This window comes from Pinus tabuliformis, chromosome X (genome assembly GCF_031772625.1).
Source record: "Pinus tabuliformis cultivar Carrire ecotype Pingquan chromosome X, CPIR1, whole genome shotgun sequence".
In the NCBI taxonomy this organism is placed as follows: Eukaryota; Viridiplantae; Streptophyta; class Pinopsida; order Pinales; family Pinaceae; genus Pinus; species Pinus tabuliformis.
The window spans coordinates 543,610,597-543,633,222 of record NC_142308.1 but is presented as its reverse complement, the minus strand read 5'-3'; the positions used below and the strand labels follow the sequence as shown (position 1 = coordinate 543,633,222).

Genomic DNA, 22,626 nt, shown 5'->3' with positions numbered 1-22,626 from the left:
GAGATAACCATTAAATACATAAGAATATTTTATATCAAATATATTATACAAATTCGCTAAAATTTCTGAAGCAAATATTAATAGCATATGTTAAAAATTTTGAAACAAATATATTTTTTTAATAAATACTAATATTAAATTTTTAAAATAATTTTCGGCATCCAATATTTTTAAATTTATATTATAAATAAATATTTTAAACTTAAACATTACAAAGTAATTCCATATAATATTAACATGATTACAAAAAAAAATATTAATAACTTATTCAATATATCTATATCTATCTATATCTATATATATATATATATATATATATATATATATAAATTTATAAATAAATATTTATTTTATATTATTTTTAAAGGATCAGTTAAAATTAATTCAAATTAGCAATTACACTTAGAGGTGCAAAGAACACCGAAAGGAGAGTAGGGAATGTGGAAAGAAACTATTTCTTTGTGCGACATTTTAAGCTACATTATTGATGTCACCTTATGGGGTGCACAATGCCACACTGAAGGGAAATAAGTTTCTAACCTCTACACCTCATGAACCACTCCAGTCCTTGCAATTAAAGGGGGTCGTGTCAAGGGAGATGTTTTATTATGTGGAAGGTGAGTGAGCGATGGTAATAGTGATGTGGTTTGGGTGGTGCAAGTGTCTGACTTGCATTTAAGTGCTTACCATCAAGAGTGATCAGAGGAGTTGAAGAAATTGTTAGCCCAAAGTTGAAGCACATAGATAAACAATAGTGAGGTAAGCAAACATACACAAGGACTTACACAAGGGTTCTTGATTCTCGCTTTTGTGCATCATTGTGAAATGTGTTGTATGAAATACTTGTAAGTGGTGCAACCATGAATTTGTATATATATTTTTCTTTTCATGGGTGGAACTATGAAAAAAATCGTAAAATGCTTCTCCATCATCATCATAATGGACAAGCATTCCATGGAATCCATTACTATGAGTTAGTCCCTACACACATTGTCATACACACACATGACAATGTTTCAAAAGCTCCTTTTATAAATAATTCCAAGCCTTCGTCTTTGGTTAAGGGTTCAATGTTCTTGGAGTACTTAATTGACCCCATTCTTCCTATTACCTCTATTTTGCGATTGGAGATTAAGGTTTTGCTTGAACTATCATTGCCAAATCTATCACCACTTCATTTTCCAAATTGATTGGAATCAATGTGATATCATTATCTAACCTTTTTTCTCATCCTCTTTTGTGGAGGCATTTTTCTTTATGTTGATTTTGAATAGTTTCTTTCTCTTTGCTAGATTTTCATCTAAAGTTTTGTTGAAATAATCACCAAGTCAATGTAATACCATTAGCTACCCCTTCATTTGGGCTTCATAATTCCCTCCAATTTTTTTTACAAGTTTTCCTTTGTTATCTTCAACATTTCTCATTGTCTTAACCTCATAAGTTTACATTTATACTTTGTACTTCTTCATAATTGTATGAAATAAATGTTAGGATATTCCGACACATAGGAAATAGCTAAGCATAACTTGGTCTAGTGTAGAGTTAGGTAAAGTGTGTTTCTTTACTATGTACGTTTGTAACTTACAATCTGGCGGTCACGATATGTCCTAGACATGAAGTGATCCGACGATTCATTCTCTCCTTGGTATTACCAACACTTGATCTGTGGCTTAACACCCGATTGGTCCATGATCTCTATTTAAAGAGAATGGAGGGCCATTTGTAGGGTAACTGTTCATGAGATAAGCTTATGTAAATTTTCATTCTTTTATTAATAAATTACCTGAAGTGGCCGCATTGGCTCAGGCCGTGGATTGTTTCCCTCTTTGAGGGTTTTAACCATGTCAAGAATACTGGTGTATTGATCTGTGATCTGTTTGTGAGCGGTTTTCTTTGGTGTTCTATCTGAGGAACTTACCCTATAAATTCCTACATGGTATCAGAGCTATTTGACGGTCACATCCATTGGCGATCCAAATCTAAAGTCGGTACAACTGCATCCGATTGTTGTTTCCTAGATCTACTATTTCTAACTGCTTTCGAGCCAAGAGGACTACTCTATTGTGTTAGGAGAATTTGTTCCAGTGAGGAACCCCTTTCGTTTCACACGAAAAGGTTTTCGGTTGCCCTAGCTACGTCATTTTTAAGATCTGGAGGTATACAGTTTTCTTTTTTTTTGCAGTTTTAGTTATTCATCTCTCTATTTATTTCAATTTATTTAGCTCTCTGTTTTTTATTACTAGATCTATACCCTTCATTTCTACGTATGCACTTTGCCCTGCGACTCTATGCGATCTTGGCAAATCAGAAACACGAAGGAAGGATTTTTCTCATGCGTATGCTCTTTTCCGCCGTGCCTTAGTGTGATCTCAGAAAATCAGAAACATTCAGGAAAATATATAGTTTCCGACGAAAGTTAAGTTCAAACCATAATGTTTATTTTTTTGTATGTCCGAGTTGGGTTGTGTGTTTTCTTGTTTTGTAGGAAAAAAGAGTTTTTTCAAGTAAGCACGCACCCCAAAGCTTCAGTGACTAAAAAAGAAACCCTTCCTCTTTTCCAAAAGTTACTAATCTTTTAAACTAGATCACTTGGTCCAAAGTTACTTTATGAGAATAGAGGTCTTGGGTTCAAGCCTTTCTTTTTGTTGAGTTATTTTTTCAAAAAACACATGTAACTTATGTTTCAAAGTTACTTTATGTAAAAGTGTTATCACCCATTATAAAAAGTGAGTCACTTATAATTCTAAAGTCTCTTTATCTTTTATTTAAGTTACAATTTAGTGAATAGCTCATAAAGTACCATTGTAAAAGTGACTTTCACTTATTTATAAAAGTGGGTCACATAAAATCTTTTTTTTTAAGTGAGTTAACTAGATTAAGTTTGGAAAGGGGGGAGATTTTTTTTAAATATAACATTATCATTCATGTGCTTCGTCGGCATCTTCAACAATTTTTCTTCAAAAAGCCATAACTTCTTCATCTGGAAGCCGTTTTCAAAGCCGTTTTTTTAATCTACCTAATTTTTCAAGATCTTTCCATTGGCACACTTAGCTTCAGCATATACAACTTCAATTTCTATTAAAATGGAAATTCCATGCCAAGTTATTCTTGACAACACCAACTACTTCCAATGGTGGTCCTACATTGTGGATTTACTTAGAAGTAAAGGTCTTTACAGAATAGCCTCAGGCCAAGAAACTAAACCTAAAGATGAAGATAAGGCAGCGAAATGGGAAAATAGGCAAGATAAAGCATGTGGGCTGATAGGGATGTCTATTTCTCTAGAGATTCCATATCACAGAACTTGATACCCCTAATAAAGCAATGAAACAACTCACTAAAGTTTTTGGAATTAAAAATGAAATTAGGGCCCATCAACTAGAAAATGAGTTGCGTACGTTGGACCCCAATCATTTTTCTTCCATTGAAGATTTTTTGTGCAAGTTCAAGACCCTTAGACTTCTCTTGGAAGGTGTTAAGGTTAAGAAAGAAGATGGTAGCCTTATCTATTCCATTCTTACTAAATTGGTACCAACCTACTCTGTGTTTGTTTCCACCTTCCATTCTACTAGAGAAGCCTTTATTTCTCAAGGACAAGACTACAAGTACCCCTCTTTTGATTCCTTTTGTGATTCTTTAATAAGAGAATAAGAAAAACTCTTACACCTTGGTCTTCTTAATCTTGGAAACTCTTCTAGGAAAGCCTTAGCTGTCGAGCAACAACCAAATTCAAAGAATCCTAAGAAGCAGTATCCTAAAAAGAATGGTCCTAAACCAAACAAAGGTCCTAAGCAATTTCATTCTCAAAATGAAAAATCAATTCAACAGAATCATAAGGCAAATAAAAGCAAAGGGACGAAGACTAATAGGCATTGCAACTTTTGTAATCGAGATGGCCACTTCGAATCCAAATTATTTAAGAAGATGGAAGCCTTGGAAGCAGCAATGAGAGAAGCTTATGTAAATTTTCATTCTTTTATTAATAAATTTCCTAAATTGGCCGCGTTGGCTCAGTCCGTGGGCCATTTCCCTCTTTGAGGGTTTTAACCACGTCAAGAATACTAGTGTATTGATCTGTGATCTGTTTGTGAGCGGTGTCCTTTGGTGTTCTGTTTGAGGAACTTAGTCTTGTCCTTGATTCCGATTGGGCTGGTGACCCTGATGATTAGAAGTCTACTTTAGGTTATGTCTTCACTCTTGGTTTTGGACCTATTACATGGGCTTGCAGGAAACAAAGTGCCATTTCTCTTTCTTTAGCAGAAGCAGAGTATTGTGGTGCCATAGAAGCTAGTAAGGAAGCCCTATGGCTTCATTAGATCCTGTTAGAGTTTGGCTTTCAGCAGCAGCATCCAACTACACTTTGGTGTGATAAGCAAAGTGTCATTCAACTATGCAAAGATCCAGTACAACATCAGCGCAGCAAACACATTGAATTACACATGCACTTTATCAGAAATCTCATTCATGACCATGTTCTTGAAGTGCAATATTGTTCAACCGGTGATCAAGTTGCAGACATCTTTACAAAGGCTCCCATAGAGGTGAAGTTTACTAAACTTTGATTTATGGTTGGAGTTCAGGGAGTTGTGACTAAGGGGGGATAGGTTCTAATGCCTCCTTCCTTCTCCTATTGTGTCATATTTGTACATCCTTCAATCTTATCCCAAGTTTTTCTTAAGGGGGGATGTTAGGTTATTTTGACACATAGGAAATAGTTAAGTATAACTTGGTCTAGTGTAGAGTTAGGTGAAGTGTGTTTCTTTACTATGTAAATTTGTAATTTACAATCCAACGGTCATGATATGTTCTAAACATGAAGTGATCCGACGGTCCATTCTCTCCTCAGTATTACTGACACTTAATTTGTGGCTTAACACCTGATTGGTCCATGATCTCTATTTTAAGAGCATGGAGGGTCATTTGTAGGGTAACTATTCATGAGAGAAGCTTATGTAAATTTTTGTTCTTTTATTAATAAATTTCCTGAAGTGGCCGCGTTGGCTTAGGCCGTGGACTATTTCCCTCTTTGAGGGTTTTAACCACGTCAATAATACTGGTGTATTGATCTTTGATCTATTTGTGAGCGGTGTCCTTTAGTGTTCTGTTTCAGGAACTTACCCTGTAAATTCCTACAATAAAGTGCCATCACCTCATAAGTTTACTTTTTATTTCATAATTGTATGAAATAAAGTGGTATTCTCTTTGTTATTATCTTTTTAATATATTAATCTTATTTCATTGCACTCTTCTTTGAACTATAAATGTAATTTAAATTATTTTCACGCTACTTTTTGTTTATTTAAGGTTTTAAATTTGTCACTTCCTCATATTATTTTGAATCTCCTCCATTAACTTTTCGCGTAGATCTATTTTTTCATTCATGATTAAATATGAATTGAAGATTGGACAAACACTATACATCCAATAATAGAATAATAAATGTTATATATGTTGGAATATACATTTTTTGATCTAATATGCTCTATAGGTTAAGCTAAAATACAAACCATTAATATGAAATGTTGAAATCGACACTATTGGATTTGAAATGTTGAGATATATGCCATTATACAATATATATTTTAAGCATAGTCTAAGTCTTCTACATTTTGGTCATTTTCCTGGAATAGTTTCCAATTAATTTGGATGAAATCCAACAAGGATTTGTTGAAATCGCAAGATTGATATTTGTAGTTTACACAATCGAAGTGTTGTTGGGGTTTTTAAGGGCATTGAATGCATTTATGCATTGAAAAATGCATTTTAAACAATAAAAAATTACAATCTCGCCAAAGTTTGTATCATTGGATTATGATGGAAAAAAATAAAACATAGAATAATTAGGTTATGTCTATATTTAGGATATGACAATGTGTATCATAACATATAAATCTTTTATTATTTTATTGCATAAATTAAAAAACATACACAACATTTTTTATTTTACTACAATAAATATTTTGTATTCTACTACTGAGTAAATATTTTTTAATTCTACTCATGAGTACATATTCATTATCAAAAAATTGGACTTGTAAGAAATGGATATAACTTTCCTACCCCTTTTAAACAATTTCCCCAAAATTTGTATTATATTTTCTTTTGTATTTGGTAGAATTAATAATTGGAATAAGTTTGTATTTGTTTGGCCCAGGGTTGATTCCATCCACTAATCTATAACCTTCAATGTAGATTTTCTGGTAGATTCACAGCTCATGTAATGTACTAAAACACAAGACAAGATTCTAATCCTCTTTAAATAACAAAAACCAAGAATCGATGAAAACAATAATCGGTAAGAGGAAGATAATCAAAGACACATAACATAATTGTTTCTCTATAGAAAGCCACTGCTAAAAACCCTCACTATCTATTGCATTAATTAGAAATCTAAGTGAAAATACAAAGTTTTTTCTCACAAGAACAATTCTGCACAAGTATGATCAACTCTCTGCCTCACAAGCCTGCACTGACCAAAACTTAGCCAATTTCTGCTGCCAATTGAACCCCTATTTCCTTGCACAATTCCTAAGAGGAATAGCCCATATTTAATTGGGAATTACTTCTTCCATAACTACACAATCCAAATATAGGTCCTCTTCTGATTGCATGCATGATTTGTACAACTCGTATCATTCTACAACTGATAGTACACTGTCCCTGCACTCTAGTCTCAACTGGGTCTTTCTCTGAATTGACATGCATGAGTTTCTTATGAGGGAATCTTTAGTTAGATGGAGTAGCACTGAGGATGCACCAGTGCACCAACTCACTACTAATCCTCTACTAGTTCCACAAACAGTTAGAACTAGTTTAATTGTTTATAACTCAGTCAAACTGAGTTATCTAATTACAACTCAAATAAACTCATCCTGGACCCCTAAAATTTAGGGAGAACATATACATGACTAAAAAATACTTCCAACATGAAAATCCTAAGCTAACTAAGTTAATTAAACTTAATTAACTATTTACTAGTTGCTATGAGAAAAGAATTTGATTTTAATTCAGAGTTTAATTCAAGGACAAATTAAACTAGAATTTCTTGTTGAAATTTCTCAACACTCCCTCTCAACAAGAAAGGGATTATGAGCTAGCCCGATCTTGTCTTTGTGAAACTAGAATTTACATCTTGACAATGCCTTTGTCAAAATTTCATCATCTTACTCCTCCATGGGAATGTACTCCAACAACATAATCTATCTCAATACACAATATTTGAGATGATGATATGAGATATCAATATGCTTGGACCAATCATGAAAAACTGGATTTTTAGAGAGTTTGATACAAATCTGATTATCACAGTAAATTATAGTTGGATCCATCTACTGACCAAACAAACCAACCAGGATCTTCCTCATCCAGATGGCCTCACATGTTGCCTGACTTGCAGCCATGTACTCTGCCTCTACCGAACTGAGTGCAATCGATTTATGCTTCCTGTTGTACCAAGAAATTGTTACTAACCCAATACTGAAGATTCCTCTGATGTGCTCTTCCTATCGGATGGACTCTCTGTCCAATCTGCATCAGTGAAGCCTTGAAGCTTCACTCCCTTTGTCTGTCTATGCCACAATCCATACTGAGTAGTGCCCTTGAGGTATTTCAACACATGATTTGCCGCCTTCCAATACAGCTTGGTAGGCCTAACCATCGCTTGACTAAGCTAGTTAATTGCATAACACATATTTGGTCGTTTGTTAACCAAATACATGAGAGAACCCACAAGCTGCCTGTAAACAATAGCTTCCACTACTTCCCCTGAAGTAGCATCATCCTTCCTCCAATTAGCTGCTAGAGGAGTTTCCATGGGTTTAATTATCTCCATGCTGAACCTCCTGAGTATCTCATTGGCATACTTACCCTGAGACACAAACAATTCCCCATCACCCTACCATACTTGCATGGCCATAAAGTAATGCATGAGCCCCATGTCCTTCATCTCAAACTCTATTACAAGGTCCTCCTTGCATGACTTGATCAACTGATCATCACCTATCAGAATCAAATCGTCAACATACAAAAATATGATCAACAATTTACCTTCCACCACTATGTGGTACAGGGTCACATCCACTTCACTCTTGGTGAATCCTAACCCGGTGAAGTAGATATCGATCCTAGTGTACCAAGAACAGGGTGCTTTCTTCAGCCCATACAATGTTCTCTTGAGTCGGCACACATGCCACTCACGGTCAAAGGTCTCAAAACCTGTAGGCTTCTCTATGTACACCTCTTCCTCAATTGTGCCATTAAGGAAGGTTGTCTTTACATCCATCTGATGTATCTTCCAACCCATCTACACTGATAGTGCTAATATAGATCTGATCGATGAGTACCTTGCAACAAGAGAAAAGGTCTCATCATAGTCAATCCCCTCTACCTATGAAAATCCACGGGCCACAAAATTGGCCTTATGCTTCTCCACACTACCATCTACAGCTTGATTTACCTTGTAAAGCCATCAAGAGCTCACCACTGACTTGTCCTTCGGTCTCGGGACCACATCCCAAACACTATTACGAACTATGGAGTCATACTCCTCCACCATGGTATCAACCCAAACCGGTTTTTGCACTACCTCCTCAAAGGAATATGGCTCTGTCTCAACACATCCACTCATAAGAGCCATGTATCTAGTGTACCTCTCAGGTGACCTCCTCTGCCTGCGCTAAGATGTGGGTTCTCCCACATTCTCCCATGCATCATGCAATAACTTGTCAGCCTCTCTAGTGTGCTTTCTCCCATATTTGGAAGACTCTGCCTGAGTGGATGTCTCCACTCCCAGATCCTATGCATGTGGCTACTCCACATCAATCTGAGGCTCCTCAACCTTAGAAGCTAAAATCTCCTCAACGCATGTAGCTTAAACTCCCTCTTAAGGGAAACTTGGATGGACTTCTCCTCATCGAATCTGACATCCCTGCGAACCACTATCATCTTATTGGTTGAAAAGTACACTCGATAGTTGTTAGGTGTATCAGTGTACCCCACAAATATCCCCAAATTTGATGTCGGCTGAAGTTTCTTCCATGCATATTTTGTCACATGGAAATATACCGATGACCCAAAAATATAAAAGTGACCAACATCTAGCCTCTTACCAGAATAAGCCTCCTCTAGTGTCTTCATCCCAAGAATCCGATGCGAGTTATGGTTTTGTAAATAAACCACTGTGTTTCATGCCTCAACCCACAAGTGAAGTGGTAGGCCTTGATCATGCACAATCACCCATGTTACCCCTATAATGCTTCTGTTCTTCCTCTTGGCCACCCCATTCTGCTGTGGGTTATGGGGTGTTGTCAACTCCTGTTTAATCCCTTCTACTGTAGAAAATTTCTTAAACTCATTTGAGACATTATCACCACCATTATCACTCCTCAGAGATTTAACCTTTGTGCCAAACTCTTTCTCAACCAATGCTTTAAATTCACAAAACTTTGTGAAATTTTTATCCTTCTTTTGTATGAAAATATCTAGCATTTACGATAAAAGTCGTCAAAATATATAACATAATACCTGTGTTTGGATGTGGATGTTGTCAAGAATGGTCCACACACATCTGAATTGACTCACTCTAGAATTTCCTTAGCTCGAATGTCTCTGTCGTGAAAGGTAGCCTTGGTTTATTTTTCCAAAGTACATCCCTTGCATGTTTCAACTTGCTCTAGCGTACCTTTGGGAACACTAGTAGAGATCTACCACATGATTTTCAAATCCCCATGATTCAAGTGACCTAATCGCCTATGTCTCGGCTCTACATCTTCTCTTCTTTCATGCTCAAAGAAACACAATCCTCTACCTCCATCTTATAGATATTCTTAACTCAAATCCCTATCTTCTTTACTTGACACGTGGCTATGTGTCGAAGGAACGCCTTTCCTTTCAAGAAAATCACATCATAGTCTCCATCCTCAAGCATGGCGACTAATGCTAAGTTCTTCTTCAACCTGGGCACATACATGACATCCCTCAAGGTACGAGGATCACCCTGATCCCTCTAAAAATTAACCATGCCCAATCCAGTAGCACTCTACCTCTCATCACCCATCTCGATATGCATCTGGAGATATTTCTCCTCCAAGTCATTGAACAACTCCTTGTCACCAGACATGTGGAATGAAGCTCCACTGTCAAGGTACCATACACTACCCATCATTGATGACACCATGCATGTAATGAGAGTAAATTCCAATTTGAATTGAGAGGCCAAAGCCTCACCTGCTGCTCCTCCTGAGGACTTCTTCTTGGACTTCTTGAGTGGACAATTTGTAGAAAAATGGGTCAGCTCGTGACAATGAAAGCACTTAACTTTTGTCATGTCTTTCTTCTTACCTCCATGGCAAGAATCAAATTTGGAATGGGACACCTTCCCTTTCCCTTTTCTTGCCTTATTCGTTAAGGCACAATTTTCCTCGTCATCAGTCTTTGATGAGAAACCATCTCTAGTGTTCCTTCTGACCTCCTCCTACATCAAATCCAACCATAATCATTCCTAATATCGCAACTTCTCCTTCCCATTGACATAGTCATGATAGTTATTCCAACTATTGGGAAGGCCTAGGAGATCTAGGCTCAACATATCATCCTCGACAACGATTATTCCAACACTTCTAAGCTCATCAATATAATGAGTGAACTTGGTCAAGTATTTTGGAATGGTCTCGCCTTTCTCCATATTGATTTTTTGAAGTTTGTCTTTCAGTGCCAACTTCCTATGGTCACTATTGTTATGGAATAGGTTCATCAATGCTTTCCACATAGCATACAAAGTTTTCTTCCCATGGAGACTCAAGACAATGTGGTCTCAAACTCCCTCAAGGATTATCTGCCTCGCCTTTGCAACACACTTCTTCCATTCAAAAAATTATGTGAATCCAATACTACTAGCTTAGGAATGTCTTGATCAATGAATTCCTTCAATTCATTATCCTCCAACACAACCTCCATTATGTCCTTCCAGGCTATATAATTCAAGCTTCCTTCCAAGGCATCCTCAAGTTGCAAACCATAGAACGTCATCTGTCGATCCTGAAGTATGTATTGTAAATTAGAATTTCACTTGTAACCCAAAAATTAAAGCTTTGAAATCTCCTCGGGTATACTCTCTTCAGCTTCGATACCATGTAGATTTTCTTGTAGATTCACAGCTCATGTAACGTACTAAAACACAAGACAATAATCTACTCTACTCTTTAAACATTGGAAACCAAGAATCGATGAAAACAATAATCGACAAGAGTAAGCTAATCAAAGACACATAACAAAATTGTTTCTCTGGGGAAATCCACTGCTCAAAACCTCAAATATCTATTACATTAATCAGAAATCTGAGTGATAATACAAATCTTGTTCTCACAAGAACAATTCCACACAAGTATGATCAATTCTCTGCCTCACAAGCCTGCGCTGACCAACACTTAGCCAATTTCTGCTACCTATTGAGCCCCTATTTCCTTGCGCAATTCCTGAGAGGAATAACCCATATTTGATTGGGAATTCCTTCTTCCATAATTGTGCAATCCAAAACTAGGTCCTCTTCTAATTGCGTGCATGATATGTACAACTCATATCATTCTACAACTAATAGTACATTATCGCTACACTCTATTCTCAACTGGGTCTTTCTCTGAACTGACATGCATGAGTTTCTCATGAGGGAATATTTAGTTAGTTAGAGTAGCACTAAGGAGTACATACATCAAAACACATACTTTCCAGAATCAAAACACATACATGCTAGAATTAAAGGCATAAGGAAAATATCCAAACCTACTCAAACCTAACATAACGGAATGGAACCTAACCCAACACATCACCATCAATAATTTCATTGTAGAAGGTCGAAAAATGTCATGAGGTGATCAACACGCATCTCATTGTATGGACAAGGTATTAATTGGTCAAGACTTTGCATTTAGAATGAGTCATTCGGATTTGTAGATTTTAGGCTGGAGGACTTGAAGTGTTGTATTGCAAATCACCCTACTCTGTCCTGATTTTTCTTCATTGAGAGAGTTGCTATGGTCTGTGGAGACTCCACCTAATTCGTCGAAAATTCAACTTATTTCACATGGTCTCAGACCTATCAACGTTGTAGTAGGCTCGCCTCTTCTCTCTACTCCTTTGGAAATTTCAACCACAGGTCGAGGATCCTCTGGTGTAGGTTTGATAGAAACATCGTTGCAGCAGAAAATGGTTTGTTGGTGAATGGAAACTTTGAAGAGGTGGGGATTGAGAATAGAACATCAAGGGAAAGTGCCTTGGATTCGTTGCCTGGGTGGAATATAGAGGGCACAGTGGAATATGAAAATGATAGGGAGAGGGAGGGCAACATGTACCTGGTTGTTCTTGATGGTAAGCATGCCGTGAGGTTGGGAAATGAGGCCTAGATTAGCCAACAGATAAGTCTTCAGAAAAGATCCACATATTCTTTCACATTTAGCACAGCGCGAACTGCTCAGATGGAATGACTCAATGTTTCTATGCCTTTGTCGACTCTGAACATGGATTTGCAGAATTTGTATAATATTTATGGTTGGGATGCCTATGCATGGGATTTTCAGGCACAAGCTGACAATGTCAAGGTTATTTTCCAAAATCCTAGTTTGGAAGAATATCCAACTTGCGGTCTGTTATAGACATTTTTGTGCCTTACAGCATGAAGCATGAAATGTCAATAATCTAAGGGATCCAAAGTCCCTAAATATGTTGTTCCTACCCCTAGAGGAACAAGGTCAGCAAACCACAGCACTGAATATCAGTTCTCCACCTAAAAACACTCAAAAACAAGCTAATTCTGGATCATGTCAACTGCTCCACTGAGCATCTGCGCTGAATGTCAACTGCTCCACTCTGTACCTGCGCTGAATGTCAACTGTAAAGAAGGCTACCTGCGCTGGGCGAGTTTGGCCAAGTGGCACAGTCATTCCTCAAGGTGTCAATGCCCAGGAAGCTTCCAAAATGACACTTGGATTAGGGAATTCGCCTAGTGATGAGTAAGAGGGTCTAGATCTCCAAGTGGAAGCAAGAACCTCCAAGTGGACTCAAGAACTGAAGAATAACTGAAGTGGGAGAGGACACTAGTCAGCTTCATGCCAGCCTCAAGCTGACTCATCCTTTCTCCAAAACTCCTATATATAGAGCTCTCTCATGAGGTCTAGGGGGGCTGGAATCTTGTGAATGTAAGGAAGTGCTGTTGGTTTGAGTATAGAACTATTGGGTGATTTGCTTGAAGGAGGTGAAGAGGAGATTTCTTTCTGCTGGGAGGTGATGCTGGATTGGACCTTTTATGGTTGTATCACTTCCTGAACTTTACTTCTTCCATTAATAAAGCATTTGAAGTTCTTCTATATGCATGTGTCTCAATGGCGTATTGATACTTGTATATTTGATTTATTCTAATCCTTGAATCAATTATGAATGTATGCTTCTTGTAGTTTCCCTCTCTTGTCATTTTGCAGGATCTTGGTGTAGCTGGGCCAGTGAAAGAGCAAGGAGCTGGGAGCAAGCAGCAAAGAGAGAAGATTGGATCAATCATTAGCAAAAGACAACGGTTAGTGGATCTCTTTCTCCCCTCTCTTACATCTCATAAAGAAGTAATTTCGAATAGCTTTGCTTTGATTGTTGCTGAGGTACTATCACCCTTAGAGTGGGATAGGGTCATTCCGTACTGGATACTTTTCCCAACAACAAATTGGCGACTCCGCTGGGGATCGTATCTTGTTGGTTGTTTGTGTTTTTGCTATTCATTTCATAAACACAGGGATTACCGAATCGAACTGCATTTGGATCTTTCAAATGCAAAGTAGAGGGCAGCTACTCTAGCTCAGTTTCTGGGCAAGTTTATGATTTGAAGAGCTGATCCACAAGGACTCTAAATAGCTCTTAGAGAGAGCTTTTCATCCTCCTTTTCATCCTTTAGTGTGTACTTGACTGATAGCTTCTGATTTGGCCAAAAACTGTGAATTTTTGAGCAATCTGTGACCCGGAAACTGAGAAAAACGAAAGTTTGTCTCTTCAGTGCAGGTGTTGTGAAGGCAGTCTGCATTTCAGCGTAGTTCCCGAAGGGGCTACCTGCGCTGAAGGTCAAACTGCCAGTGTACTACCTGCGCTGAACCAGTTTTGCCTAGTGCTACTGGGGTTCCCTCCTGTTTATTGCCCTGTTTTCACCCTTGTTTTTGCAGCCTGTTACCAGTCAATGTACCTATCTGAAACCAACTTTCCTTGCCACTATTCCGCCTCGGTTGTATAAAGAAACTGTATTTGTTCTTTGTGTATTTCTTATATCATTTGCAGTTTCCCATAACGAAAAGTGAACTAGTCTTGCTGTGGCCTCTTAGATCTAGACCTGTGATAAAGTGTCGTTTTGATCTTAAGAGTTAGTTTATTTGCTGTTCATAGCTGATTGAGCTTTTTCTTTCGTCATATGGTTTGAATTTATATATTTCTAGTGTCGAAACAAGTAAATCTTAAGGTGTCTTTTGATTTTGGACAAGCTTGTTTGCTTTCACTTGAAATTGAATTCAAAGTTATACAACAGCTTTCTTTTTGTATTGCACCAACATTAAGAAAGAGAAAAGAAATACCTGCATTGTGCATGTGCATTATGACAGTTCGTATGATGATTTAGGAAAAAGTCCATTAGTGTGTGCTCTATGATCTGTGTGAAAAGATGTTGTCTTTCTTTTCCCTCAGTAGTTAAGATTTTCAAAGTTGAAAGATTGAAAAGCTTGCTTATCATCTTAGACTGCATTTAGGAGTGTTACTATACATCTCGTGGTGATCCATAAAGGCAAACTGCTAAACAAGATCAACCTTAAAATAAATTGAATTTACATAACAACGCATTGAAACATAACGCAAACACATAGAGGTCTAAGCTAGAGACGTGTTCCGGCGTCGTTAAACGTGATATCTTAGCGTTGAGTGGTTGGGTGATTCCTCCACGGTGAAGCGATAAGTATCAATACGGACTTGTGCTCCCACGTACCGTCGCGTATATATTGGGAGACCCCTATAGGAACAAAGCCTTTATCCATAGGAAGCCGTGTCGGTCGCCCTACTGATCGCAATGCAGTGAACACAGCATTCACGAAGATCGACCACTCGTACCGTAAAACGTATTCTGTGGTTTTGCGAAAAGTTTGGCACACCCTCTGCCTAGAACTCCAAAGCAGTTTCTTTTGGCCTTTTTCAAACTCTATAATTGAAAAAGTCCATCCGAGCATTTGTCACTTCGGGCTCGTTAAAACATCGAAGGAGACTAGAGTCATCTTTAGCTTTTTCTCGACTCTTAAAAAGTGAAAAAGCAAGTTGTGTCTAAAGCGTCGTTATAAAATTTATTTTAAACGGAACATAATCACCTCCTATTCCTGCGTTGATCTGTAGGTTGAGAACATGGAACACCCCAACCAAGGAATTCCACATGATGGAAATCCTAGTCCTTTCTCCTCTTGGGGAGAAGTTGGTGCGCCCCACATGGCCACATTGTCGCTTCCAGGACTGACAATTGGCTTGCCAATTTGGCTATTCTCAACCAATGTAGTTCAGAACACCATGGTTCCTGAACAGTCGAGTCAACAGTTAGATCAGTCTAGAGCTGCCCACCAGCCTTCTACTTCCTATAACTCTTCCTCCGATCCTTCATCTTCGCAAGGAAGAGCCGGGAAAAGCCAAGATCCCATGAAGAAGAAGGAGAGGAAGGAGAGAGAGAAGAAGAAGAAGGAGCCTAAGGCGACTGGGAGCAAGCAAAAGACTTCTGACAAAAATCCACACACAGCACAGACCAGGCCTAAATCACCATGTGTCATATGTAGAGGAGACCACTTCCATAGAGATTGTCCCTGTATTCCCCGGATACTAAGGGACTGGTCCCCTCGGTTGCACAATTCTGGAGCATCAACCTCTGATAGCCATGTTGAATGCTTACTGTCAACCAGCGAAAGTGAAGGTTCATGACAAAGAGGGGAAGCAAGATCCCCCTGCAGACTGTGTGAAGGCGATCACGCCATCCACCGTTGTCCCTTCTTAGACGAAGCGAAGAGAGTTTTGGAAGATCGCCCGGTTTCACCATTGAGACTTCCTCCTGGATACAAAAAACTCGTGCCAAGTCCTTCGTTGGTTGAAAATACAGCCGGCCCGCTCAAGTGGTCAGCTGAAGTGTCAGTCATTGAAAATGAACCTACTGAATCTAGACCAGACGAAAGTCTAAAGGTCGATACGGCAGTTGACCCGGTTCTTCCTTCAGAGGTTTCATCCTCAAATGACACCGTCACTGAAGATTCATCTTCAAATGACACTCTCACTGAAGAGAATAAGGATGACACCATCCAGATTCTTTTCATCAACACAGATTCTGATGAGCATCAGGGAAATGCGCCCATTCCTTTATCGCAGGAAGGAACATCGTCAGGGTCATATCCGGCCGTGTATTCGGTCCCACCACCAAGCAACCTGGTTGTATCCTTTGATTGGAACCAACTAGGCAGACCCCGGTTGCCAGCCAGTATACCATTCAGAATCATAGTCCAAATTTATAGAATGGTAATGGCCGGAACTATCATTGATGAAAGGGCATCTGTGAGTATCCTTTCCTCTATTGCTTGGAAAGCACTGGGTTCCCCTGCGCTTTTGCCTAAGATAAGAAATCTCTCGGGTTTTGAGAAAGGAACCAGTCGACCATTAGGGATCCTCCCCAATGTACCTGTTACATTGAAAGGGAAGACCGTTCAAATGAATGTGATGGTCGTTCAAGGACCCTTGGATTATAACCTACTCCTTGGACGAGACTATATATATTGCATGGGAGCTATAGTCTCCTCACTCTTTAGAGTAATGTGTTTTCCACACGAAGGAAGAATGGTCAAGCTCGTAGACCAACTTTCATTTCCGGGATCACGCATCGCAAATAGTCACATACCAACCCTCAATGGTCTATTCACCCAAGAAATGTCTCCACCCCCAGTCCTCCTTCCCGATGAGTGCGAGTGATTCGGAAAGATGGGACTGGAACCCAGGGGGCATGCATCCTGGTCTGCTTCGGGCAGAGGAAACCTTGGGTATAAGGTAGAATTTCCGTGAAAGAATATGACTAGTCCGTACCCCGTCCGTGGATGGAAGAGGGGTTGTTCTAGAATAGGATTCTTTTGTTAAGGTTACTTGTTTGACAAAGGTCATTCACCATTGTCTACTTCGGTAGACAGTGCCGAGGAGATGTTTTCGTTTGATGGTGTTAACAAAACAATCTTTGGGTAACCAGAAAGAGGCAAGCCTCCCTCAATAACACCAATGTTTTATCTTTGAGTAGTGTTCTTCTCTTGTCGCAAGTAGCTGTTCTCTTGCGATCTTGCAAAGAGCTGTCAAAAGTTGGGCTGACGGGAAGACAAGTACCGCATAAGACCTGTTAAAAATAACGAGAAGACAAGTATCGTTAACATTAGACTAGCAAGACGACAAGTAGCTGTGAACACCCAAAGAAAAGCAGAAGTGGGGGAGAGGAGGGGCAGCCTTGAAATTGTAGTTTATACCTGGGGGCATGCAAACCTTTTGGAGTGCAAGCTAAGAGCGGTTATTTATCTGTTTTTTAGATTAGCCGTTTCCGAACTTGCATAAAGAAAGGATGAGAGGGAGCATAGCTTATGTGAGGTGCGAGCTCTATAAAAAATGGAATCTTGCAGGAGACATTCTTATCTTATGACTGGTATAATCGAGCAGTTTTACCGCGGAATTTATGCTCGTTAAAAAATAGAAAAGTGAGATCCGAGCAGTTTTAATACATAGTTCATGCTCGTTAAAAAATAAACATAAGATTGAGCAAGAGTTTCCTCCAGAGTTTAATCTCATTAAAAAATGAACCTATTCCGGTAAATAACCATTGTGATCGTAAATTTATTAGCCATAAAAAGCCTTGGTCATGTTTGCACCCGCCACCTCCATTTCATTTGGCCAATCGTTCACCTCCATATGATTGTTTACCTATTTTGAGGAACAGCTGCGAAGAGTGATTTCACTTAGCCATCCTTGTGACACTGCCGTGATTGGAAAATTCCAACCTGTACCTGGAATCTACTGCTATCCCTGTTTATCACTCGTTCCTCAAAAGACGAGTCTTCTTTGAGCTCTTTTCATTTGACTCGTAAAATATGAAAAGTTTGCCGAGTTTTGGCCTTCCAGCTCGTTAAAGTGACCGGAAGAGCTATCCCTCCTCTAGATTTTAATCTTTTTGGACCTGAGGGATTATTACACAAAAAGGTCGAGCGCTTGTTTTATTCGGCTCGTTAAAGTTATCGAAAACTCATCCCTTCTGTATTGTTTTATACTTTTTCGGACTTAAGGGATTAGATGACGAAAAAGGAATTTTGGAGTTAACTTTCTGTACCTTTTCAGACTCTCTAAAAATGAAAAGGACCGAGTTTTCCTTGTCGTTAGACTCGTTAAAATGATTAAATAGCGACAAACTTGTCTTTAGACGAGAACGAGTTTCCCTATCGCTAGGCTCATTAAAACATAGCGATGGGCTTGCCCGAAGGGCAGGTTATAGAAGAAGCATATGTTATCCTCCTCAAGCTTGACAAAAATAAAGAGGTACTGGTCAGAAATGACTGGGGAAAAATTGGGAGAACCTCAAAGCTTTAATGGTAGCAACTCGCTCTTGAACATGACACTTTTCCTCCGTATCACATCGGGTTGGGTTGTTTCATTCACCGGTCTCATCACCATGGTCCTCGCCAAACCATCCACATTTGGGGTAATGCTACCGATCCATCGCATCAGTGTCGTTATATGTTCAAAAGATGTTGTTCAGAAAGAGTTAACCGTGTCCCATCCACTGCCATACATTATCCTTCATCCACCCATGATCGCCACCCTGAATCATATCTCACAGATTGTTTTCACCTCCACTAAAATCATTAGCTCCGTTCCGTGTCACTGATGTGGGATTCATTAAGGCCCTCCTTTGACGGATCGCTTCTTGTTGACTTCAACTCATTATCCAAGAAGTTGATCTAGGAACAACCCCCTCAGTACTTTGAAGCTTGCATGCCTCAATGGCAAGTTTCTCACTTCCGGCAACAGGTATACATCAATGACCTTCGACCAGAAGATTTTGCGTGGTGTTCGACGCCAAGTCCTTTATTCACACCACGTGAATTGTACTGCAGTACCTTGAGGGTCATTATCATTATCGGTGATTCCTCTCGCGCTTGTTAACGGTTTACATTATTGACCGGTAATCAAGCGATGTCTTTCCATGTTCGACTTCAGCGTAATTCTCACATGGATCGACTTGTACTTAGAGTAAAGATCGAACGAGTTTGAAGACCCCGGATCTAGTTTCATCCATCCGGGCTGCGATATATATTCAGGAAATATAAAGACATTTGACATGTACATCATTACAGCAGATGATCATCCTACTCAAAGGATGATAATTTCAGCAGAGAATTATCAGTCTACCATCAGACGATCGTCTGTTCTATGTACTAAAATGAATTTATAAAGCTGAGCATGGGGATGCCCACCTCAGCTGGATCATGAAAGCAGAATGAAAAATAATGTATTGCATTGTATTTTATTACAGGTCACCTCTCAGCGATTGAATGAACTTCGGATCCTCCTGATAAAGCATTTCACCCGATAAACGACCTCATACTTTAGGGGGCAACTGTTATAGACATTTTTGTGCCTTACAGCATGAAGCATGAAATGTCAATAATCTAAGGGATCCAAAGTCCCTAAATATGTTGTTCCTACCCCTAGAGGAACAAGGTCAGCAAACCACAGCACTGAATATCAGTTCTCCACCTGAAAACACTCAAAAACAAGCTAATTCTGGATCATGTCAACTGCTCCACTGAGCATCTACGCTGAATTTCAACTGCTCCACTCTGTACCTGCGTTGAATGTCAACTGTAAAGAAGGCTACCTGTGCTGGGCGAGTTTGGCCAAGTGGCACAGTCATTCCTCAAGGTGTCAATGCCCAAGAAGCTTCCAAAATGACACTTGGATCAGGGAATTCGCCTAGTGATGAGTAAGAGGGTCTAGATCTCCAAGTGGAAGCAAGAACCTCCAAGTGGACTCAAGAACTGAAGAATAACTGAAGTGGGAGAGGACACTAGTCAGCTTCATGCCAGCCTCAAGCTGACTCATCCTTTCTCCAAAACTCCTATATATAGAGCTCTCTCATGAGGTCTAGGGGGGCTGGAATCTTGTGAATGTAAGGAAGTGCTGTTGGTTTGAGTATAGAACTATTGGGTGATTTGCTTGAAGGAGGTGAAGAGGAGATTTCTTTCTGCTGGGAGGTGATGCTGGATTGGACCTTTTATGGTTGTATCACTTCCTGAACTTTACTTCTTCCATTAATAAAGCATTTGAAGTTCTTCTATATGCATGTGTCTCAATGGCGTATTGATACTTGTGTATTTGATTTATTCTAATCCTTGAATCAATTATGAATGTATGCTTCTTGTAGTTTCCCTCTCTTGTCATTTTGCAGGATCTTGGTGTAGCTGGGCCAGTGAAAGAGCAAGGAGCTGGGAGCAAGCAGCAAAGAGAGAAGATTGGATCAATCATTAGCGGAAGACAACGGTTAGTGGATCTCTTTCTCCCCTCTCTTACATCTCATAAAGAAGTAATATCGAATAGCTTTGCTTTGATTGTTGCTGAGGTACTATCACCCTTAGAGTGGGATAGGGTCATTCCGTATTGGATACTTTTCCCAACAACACGGTCCCATTCTTGATGCCATCACCTTGAAATGTATTTCTACTCCTGAAAAACTCTGAGACAATCTTTTGATTAATGAGGATTTCGAGGAAGGGCCATGGATGTTTTCCAATGAGAGATTGGAGGTTCTTTTGCTCACAATTGTGGACATGGCAACATCATCTTTATTAGGATGGATCATATAGTCGAGCAAGGCAGTGCGGTATATCGACTCTAATCACTACAAAGTTCCTGAGGGTAAGTGAGCCATCAAGTTTCTTTCCAGAAAAGAAGGTATTATTTCGCAAATGGTGGAGACAGATTCCAACAATAAATATACGATGAGTTTTATTTTGGGATATGCCAGCGATGGCTGCCAAGAACCATTGGCGGTCATGGATTTCGCCGAAGATCAGTCGGATAGTTTCCACTACAATAATCCTCTGACAAATGACATCTATGAGCCTAATAATGTGACCTTTATGACAAAGGCAGAATGGACCTTCACTGCATTCCACAACTTATATTACAATACGAAGCTTGTAGATAGGAGTTCTCTGTGTGGCCCTGTGATTGATTCAGTAAAGGTCATTGATCTGTCAAAGTCTAGTGCTGTTGCAATATTTTATGGATTCTTTATTTCCCTGCTATTTCTGGTGAACGCATTGATGATAACATTCACACTAGGCAGTCTGTAAATTAATGTAGGAATAGAATATTATTAGTGTCAGAAATCATTTGTTGCTTGCAGTGTAGCAAAAGTGAAAATGTAGTGTATGTGTTATGGTTATTAACAGTTTTGACAAAAGTGTCTTTTAGTGGTAGTGTTTCTCTAAAGTTGAAAGGGAAAGGATTGCATTCAACTTTGGAATTAACTGGTGAAGCAGAGATGCCTTAATTGTAATTATTATGGAAGTCGTGCTATGAAACTATAGATGATGATGCTATTTGTTTTTTAAAAGGTTTGACAACAATTGTCAATTCCGATCAAGCATCTAAGTGAGTCAACATAACTCTACTTTTCCAACATCTTGCTTCATGCTATATGCAACATATTTTCAGGAGAAAACAAATGCATCCAAATAACAAGGAAATTCATCAATAAGGCAAGATTTGCATCAATTACCAAAAGAAATCCAAGGCCTTAATTGGTTAAGAAATCTAACCATGTCTTTCCAAACCATTTCAATAACGCTTCTTTCAGCTGCACTTCATCATGTGTATCATCCTGACCCACACCAATTATGGAATCCTTTTTTCCATTCTTGCTAAATTCTCTCTCCACCTTTTTCAAATGTCATGGATGACTTGTTGGATGCAAAGTCCAACACTTGTCTACAAGATGACCTTGCTTATGAAAAATAATTGCATCTTCTTTTCAACATGGTTTCCATTATCCAATGGACCTTTGGATTTTTGTCTTTTTGTTTTGAAAGTTTCCTATGTATGGCTATCCTCTTCCAACACCTCAAAACAGTATGGTTATTCAAACCACAAAAGGAACATGTAATTTTTCTCCAAATCTTATGTGAATATTTACTATGTTTATCATAATCAAAAGAAACTTGATTACAAGTAGATTTATACCTTGCACATTCAACTTTGCCACCTTCTTGAGGAGGTGAATTTGATGAGGTAGTGGTTTTCTTCGGAATACCAACAATTTTTTCAATGACCTTAGAGATTTCAACATCCTCTTGTTTTCCATTTCCACTAGTTGCATGCTTATGAGCATCTTCTTACAAAGTGGGTATAACTTTTTTTCATTCCTCATGAATACAAACTTCACAAGCTTGAGGTATTGAACGTGTGATGAAATTCCTTATTGGAACACCTTCATGTGCCTCCTTGGCTTTGGATCATTCTCCATCATGTTCTCCATAACCAAGACCCAAATACCTAGGACTTTCCTCAACA

At 38.8% G+C, this 22,626-nt stretch overlaps 1 pseudogene; it reads left to right on the top strand.

Moving 5' to 3' along the window:
* Window positions 1-21,407, top strand: part of LOC149141138 (protein DUF642 L-GALACTONO-1,4-LACTONE-RESPONSIVE GENE 2-like) — a 185,547-nt pseudogene extending 164,140 nt beyond the window's left edge.
* The last annotated feature ends 1,219 nt before the right edge of the window (window positions 21,408-22,626 follow it).